This window comes from Pteropus medius, unplaced genomic scaffold (assembly GCF_902729225.1).
Source record: "Pteropus medius unplaced genomic scaffold, Ma_sr-lr_union100, whole genome shotgun sequence".
Taxonomy (NCBI): Eukaryota; Metazoa; Chordata; class Mammalia; order Chiroptera; family Pteropodidae; genus Pteropus; species Pteropus medius.
In genome coordinates, this window is record NW_024349797.1 from 19,677,904 (window position 1) to 19,685,348 (window position 7,445).

A 7,445-nucleotide genomic window follows, 5' to 3' on the forward strand; every position below is an offset into this window, starting at 1 on the left:
AAGACGGTGCATCAGTTTCTCTTTTAACCTATTTCCTGTTTGCCTCGAGAACGCTCACTGGCGGTGCCTGTGGCTGCAGTGTTTACTCCGAGATAACCAGCAGATTACAGCCCTCACCTTAACCCCCAAAGTTTGCCACAGAACATGTCGCTTTTATTATTATTTTCGCATCGCTCTAGTATATCGATAGTCTTTGGAGACAAAGGACATTCTATTTATAGCATTCCGTTTTTAGTAGCAGTATTTCTATTTACCAAATATAGTAATTCTCGATCGCAGAAAATGTAAAATCCTAGAAATCCTAGCATTCCTACGTGTGATGTTAACATCATTCTTGAGCAGTTGTTAGCCGAAGATTCATTTGATGAATCCGATTTATGGATACATTTCCGTCACATCAGGATTAGAGACGAGTTCTGTTTAGAAATAACTCCAAGAACAGTTTTTATATTTTATTGTCAGATTGAAAACCAGTCAGATTTGCTTCAGCCTCAAAGACCTGTGTTTATGTAAAATTAAGTTAACGCTGGCAGTGAGGTGTACTATTTTTTTCTAAACAGGAAATGGGTTTAAAAAGGTCTCACCTTGTCTACAGCCATGCCACCCTGAACATGCCCAAACTCGTCTGATCTCGGAAGCTAAGCAAGATTGGGCCTGGTTAGTGCTTGGACGGGAGACCACCTAGGAAGACCAGGTGCTGTAGGTGTAAAATCAATCAATCAATCAATCAATCAGTAAGTAAGTAAATAAATAAATAAATAAAATAAAAAGATTTCACCTGATGAAGACCTTTTAGGGGACAGATGTCATCACATGATCATAAACTTCCACCTTAAAGGAAATCCTGGATTGCAATAAGAGAAAATAATGTCATATTTTTAGCTTAAACATATTGTAAAAGTCCCAGGGAAATGACTCGTAAGTGGAAAATATGAGGAATTTCAAAAATGGGAATTTGAAGAGGTCAGTTGATTATCATACAGAAAATGACATGGAAAGATGGCGGCCGCTTTATCAGTCTCAGCTCAAGATCAAACGATGGAGATCAAATTTATCGACATCTGTGTACTCGATATTTATTAACCACCAAACAGGTGCCAAGCACTACAAAAGAAAAGCAGGTATCTGCTCTCGGGGGAGTCACAACAGTTCCATGTCCGCTCTGACCCTCATTTTCCTTATCTGAAGAACGGGGATGATAACATATGTGCATCGCAGGACTGTTGAGAATAGAAAACGAGCTAATGAACTTAAGCATTTAAAATAGAGACCGGCACATATTAAGTTCTCACTAAACATTAGCTCATCATTATTTGTTGAGAGCTGAGAGAAGCACATAACTACACGACAGTGTGATAAGGGAACATTTAAAATAGATGCATGGCCATACCCTCAATAAGGCCCTAGAGACATAAAGAAAGCATCACACAAGATGGGACTTCCCCAAAAAAGACAGAGGACAGGGTACTCAAAGTTTAAAATGAGCTAACATTTATTGATGTGGGTACGACTGTCATATATAGATCAAGAAATATGCTGTGTGTGACACGCCCGGGATATGGAGAGTGTGGTCTTGACTCCTGATTGGTTTGTCTTGATTAGAGGGACAGTTGGTCTGGGGTGGCTGGTGCTGTATGAGTGTGGAAGGGAGATACAGGTTGGACAGGGGAAGGGGCCAGACCAGGAGCAGCCGCAGAACTCATGTTAGCTGCTGGCTTTGTTATATGAGCGTTAGAGGACCGCTGAAGAGTAGATAACAGGGGAACAGGGAAACTTATGACCAGAGTGGAGTTGTAAAAAGATCATTCCAGTGGGAAAAGAGGCTGAGACAGAGACAGACAGAGAGGGAGACAGAGAGAGAGGAAGAGAGAGAGAGACAGCGACAGAGACAGAGAGAGACAGAGAGGAGATGTAGTTTTCAATTTGTTTTCTTTGTGCGACTCTGAACTCCAATGTTTGCTAAATATTTAAATTTTGTTAAAGACTATCTGTGGGCTTATGGTTCAAAAGGAGACAGAGTTCCATATAATTTCTCTAAGTTCTAAAAGTGGTTGAAGTTCTGTAAACTATCTCTTTTAATTTAATTACTGAGGCTCTCTACTTTCTATCACAAAATTATGTATGTAGTGGCTAATTTTTTTCACCCTAATGAACTAGTCTGTGGAGATGAAGAGCCCAAGAGTAATAAGTTGAAAATCCTAGGATCGCTCACTCATTAATCTCTTATTTTATTATCCATCCATTATACCAGCATTCCATTCATTGATTTTTCCATCCGTCTGCCCAATCACTCACTTTTCTGTCTATGCACATTTCCGTCCACCCACTACCCACTCACTCTTCCAACCATTTAACCATCTATCCATCCATTCATCCATCCATTCCTTCACTCACCCACCCATCCACTCACTCATCTACCCACTCACTCACCTCTCCACTAATCCATCCAACCATCCATCCATTCATTCATTTATCCATCCATCCATCCATCCATCCATCCATCATCCATCCATCCATCAATTCATTCATTTATCAAATATCCATCCATTGCATTTCATTTACTAAATGCTTACTGAGCATCAGTTATATGTAAACACATTATTAGGATTGACTAAGCCCAGTCAATTTCTTACAGAAATTCCATAGCTCACTAAAGCAAACAAGCCATTAAGCAGCCAAGTTACAGTAGTATTTTAAGAGGATTCAGCCACAAAGATATTTCCAAAGTCCAGAGACAGAATAAGGCAAGGAGTCATCAACTCTGGGCTATGAAGAAGCTCTTAGCCTTCTTGAGGAGGTGATTCGGTTGCTTGACAAGTTTTAGAACTACATTAGCAAATGAAAAAATGAGAGTGTGTTCATTTTACCTGGCATGCATCTCAACTTCCCAAATTCCAGATGTTTCAGAGGGCAAATGCCTCTGCTTTCCAAAAATGCTAGAAAGAGTTGTCAATGCAGCAGTTTCTCATGAAAAAGAGTCATTTCACCTACTCTTCTAGCCCTATCATTTTTAAAGGAAATCGTTTCCCTTGGAGCTCTACTTCCTAACACTCTGCCTATTGAGCAATGATGTGCTAAAAAATAAAATAAAATAATAAAATAAAAAAATGACAGTTGACTTGAGATTTTTCTTCAGACTTGGTGGAGAAGAAGGTTGGGGAAGAGAGATGCAGCACTGGGCTCTTTCTAACTGTTGCCTGCATGGGTGATTTATTGTCCTGATCTGCACATTCTAATCAGAAATAAGGGGACCATTTCATTAAGCTAGCTGGTGAAAAATGCAGGCTATGACTGCAAACTTAAGACTTGTAGCTGGAGCCAAAATGGCCAGAATTAATTGCAGGTGAGAACAAGAAATGCCTATCAAATATATAAAACTAGCCCTCTTTTTTATTCAACTACTTTTCTTTTCATAGGTTTAATGAGTAGTTCACACTCTTAGACAAATGATGGAACCCAGGTAGTTCGGCCATTGGAGGCAGCAAATGCCCCAGATCCCTGGACTCTTCAAAGGCTTTTAAAAGACATGGATACTCCTTCTCTACTTATCTTCTCCTGTAGACGTGGGAAACATCTCAGGGTTCCTAGACCAGTAGGAGAAACGTTTGTGCCTGGAGGACCTCTCTGTAATGTATTTATTTTTACAATGATTGGCACATTGCACTGGATGCCAGCTAATATTCTAAATAGAAGGTGGGTATGGTGCACTTGCTTATGAATGCGGATGCTTTGAATTTATTTGGGAGCCTGAGGGATTTGAGAGCTCCCCCTCCCATCCCCATGTGGGAATATGTAAAATATTCAAATCAATTATGAAGATGAAGACAGAGAGTAAAAGGAGAAGAAGGTAAAAAAGATGCAGGGAGTCAAACACTAGAACCTCTTACACCTTCTCTAAGTAGTTCTCTCTCTGCCATGATACTCAAACTATTGTCAGGCTACACTCCTGCCCCTGTCCCCTGATCCATATATTCCCTTCGTGTCCATCCACCTACTTGACCACTAGCTTCTTGAGGGCAATGACAGTATTTTAACTATATTTAAAATTCCAGCACCTAACAGCACCTGGCAAGGAGTCCGCAGTCCATAAATGTTTGTTGTGTGAATGAAAAATAAATGAGAAGACTCTAAGTGATGGATAATGTTACAAAGATCGAAATTACACAAACAGCAAAGAAGAGCAGAGTGAAGGTGAGTCTATATGCTTTAGTAAAGTTTAAGAATTATGGTAAAAGGAATCACTGGATATATATTGTATTAATATATCACTTACTCAAAGTAGGCCCCTGGGCCAGCAACATCGTCATCTTGATCCTGGGAATTTGTTGGAAATGCAAATTCTCAATGCCCATCAGAGGTCTATTAAGTTAGAATCTGTAGATGTGGGCTCAGAGGACTTCGTTCTAACAATCTCTTCAAGGGGTTCTCATGCATTTCAAGTTTGAGAAGCACTAGAATAAAATATATTGTCTTTAATCATTTAATTCATTAATTGATTTAACCTACTATGTAAACACCATAACGTGTAGAAAGTGCCTTTTATATTAGCCTTCCAGAATTGGTGCTGTCCAGTTTTCCAGATAATCATTTGGTAGATTTCAAAATATAAAAAAGGAAGGGGAAGAAGAGGCAGATTAGAAAGAAAGCTCTTATCGTGCGAATAAACTATATGTTGTTTGTTGTGACGGTCACGTCTCATACGCTGAGTTGAAATCCACGTGGACTCTTCTCCAGTTATGGATCTCAGAGGCAGGGACTTCTCTAAACCAGAGGAGCCTGGAAGACTGTGCCTCGATCACGGAGATTCTTGTGTTCAGGAAGGGGCTTGCTTTAATGGCCTAGCTGAGGCATAGAATAAATCAAATTGGCCTCTCATTGCAGTTCGATCTGATTACCTTTATGATCTTATATATAGTGCCTAAGCCCTCCATGTACTAGCTATGTGACATGGATAACTTAATTAATATTTCTAAGGCTGTTTCCTCATCTTTAAAAATGGATTAATATCCATGTGAAAAGTTGTCGTAAGGATTAGTCGGCAATTATGAAAGCCCTTAGTTTTATGTCCAACACTTAGTAGAAACTTAACGATGGCTGAATATGGATGATTTGAGGACTAAATCTATAATGTCTAGAATATTCACCAAGATAATGAATGCTAAGTGTCACAAGAGAAGAACAACTAGCATTCTCACTCGTTATAAATTCAGCACAAATTCCAAGGGATCAGAGAGAGAGATGTGTTCCATACAGTCACTCAGGTATCCAGGCTAGTAAATTCATCATCACACTGTTGATCCATCTGAAACAAGTGGCTGAGTCGCCCCATGGTAATGGAAGAGAAGAGGTGATGAAAAAACATCTTATGCTGACAGTGTCCATATCACTCTCTTATGGTCAATTGGACAGAACTTGGCACAGCTGTGCTCTGCTCCTGTCTCACTGGCATTCATGTTTATGATCTCAGCACTGCTTGCTGTGCCAGCTTCTACTCTGCCACGAGAGCAGACTTCTAAGAGCAGCCCTCAGCCAATGATGGAAGGAGAAATAATGGATAAACTTCCAGCTTTCTTACTACTCCAGCAGGGTAATCCTGAGGTTCCTTCAACACTGATTTCCAAAATTCTTCAGTAGCATTAGCTCCAGTCGACCACAGTGAAAGCGAGCTCACTACCACACTCTTGTCTTTCCTTCCTCCCACTTATCTCAAGATATTACTGGCCATTGATCTTTACCTTGGTGTCTGCTTCTGGAGGAATCCACACCACACAGTGATCCAACTTCAAAGGAGATGGAAAATAGACAGAGAAGCATATGAGATATTTGGGCTTCACTGTCTCTGCCACAGCCAGTCTATCCCACAAAGTGCTCCTACTCAAAATCCTAAGTGCAGGGAGAGATGCTCGCCCATTTGCAATTTATTTTTAAGTTTCCAGAGTCGAGAAACCTGTGGTTTCAATGAATTGGTTCTTAGCATTGCATGTCTGAATTGGCCACATAATGAGGCCTCACGATCACACGCACTCTCTTTACACTAATGCTAAGCTTGATTAATGAAGCGATACCCATTGTATGGATAGGAAAAGTGATTCAGGGCTGGTCACTTCCACTCAATTGAACACGATCGGTGTGATACCTGATATAACACTCTAATAATTTCCTATTCAGAGTCCAGTCTTTTTTTTTTTTTTATGTTTCTTCATATTACAACTAAGTCCCAAGTTATTCATTCTGGTATTAGGCTCTTAATTCCTGCCTATGCATAAAAGAGCAGGAAGAGCTACACTGCTCAAGGATTTAAGCCGTTACTTAACCTTGAATCTTCTTGGCTCTTGATTTAAAGCCTTTCAAGCTCTTTTTAAGAGAGAAAGACATTTCTCATTCTAAGATTAATATCCCCACTCTCCCTTTCCACCTGAAGGAAGTAATATGAGGCTCGGAGCGTGTTAGAATCACCAAGAAAGAACTCAGGTTCATTCATCCATCCATTTATTTATTTGTCATACATTCATTGAGCATCTAGCACGTGCTAGACATTATGATGCTAATGATAATTCTCTTCCATGTGAATCGTGCAGTGTAATAAAGGCAATATCAAATGCATACTATATAGCTAATGTTAAATAAGGAGCGATAAGTTACTCAGAAAGAGTACAGGTTTGAAAGTTCAGTGGAAGGAAAGAGTCCAGCTCATTGGGAGAACGAATGTGTATGGAATCCTCCAGGTATCTAGTTATTCATTTATTCATTTAAACAATGTTGATCATGTACTAAGTCTAGGGACAGAACAGATGGATGAAAACTACCCCTTTCTTGTCTATGGCCATGCCGCCCTGAACAAGCCCGATCCCGTCTGATCTCGGAAGCTAAGCAGGGTCGGGCCTGGTTAGTACTTGGATGGGAGACCACCTAGGAAGAACAGGTGCTGTAGGCGTAAAAAATAAAAAATAAGCATTGTAAGCTGACAAGTTCCTTGCAATCTATGAAGTCAACCAAGGGTTGCCTCACCTAAAAATAAATAAATAAATAAATAAATAAACAAATAAACAAATAAATAAATAAATAAAAGCTACCTAGTTTCTGCTCCCTGTGATGTCTTCAGTTTAGTGGGAAGGAAGTGTGGGTAACATTTATATATGTTTAAATGGATAAGGTGGTTGAGATTTTAGTAGTTTTCTGGCAGAGGGAACGATGTGCACACAAGCTGCAAGGTGGATATGGGCAGAGAGGCGAGAAAAAGACAGTCCATTCAGCAGTAGAGAAAGCTCTGGAATCACGCACGAAAGGATGTCAGGCCAAAACAGATCCTTCGGTCAGATCTTGGAAAAACTTAACAGTCCCAAACTTCTAGTGACCGTGATAGACAAATAGGAGTCTTTGAACTTGTTTCAGGCAAAAGGCATGAGCTTCTAGGGTTGACTTATCAGAAAAGAGAAAGATAGATA

The 7,445-nt window shown here is 39.9% G+C and overlaps 1 non-coding gene and 1 pseudogene across 1 annotated transcript; both read left to right on the forward strand.

Moving 5' to 3' along the window:
• The first annotated feature begins 587 nt into the window (after positions 1 to 587).
• On the forward strand, positions 588 to 706 carry LOC120619879 (uncharacterized; annotated as a pseudogene).
• A 6,109-nt stretch (positions 707 to 6,815) lies between these two features.
• On the forward strand, positions 6,816 to 6,934 carry LOC120620023 (5S ribosomal RNA). Its single transcript, XR_005657732.1, has one exon. It is a non-coding gene; the product is annotated as a 5S ribosomal RNA (ribosomal RNA).
• The last annotated feature ends 511 nt before the right edge of the window (positions 6,935 to 7,445 follow it).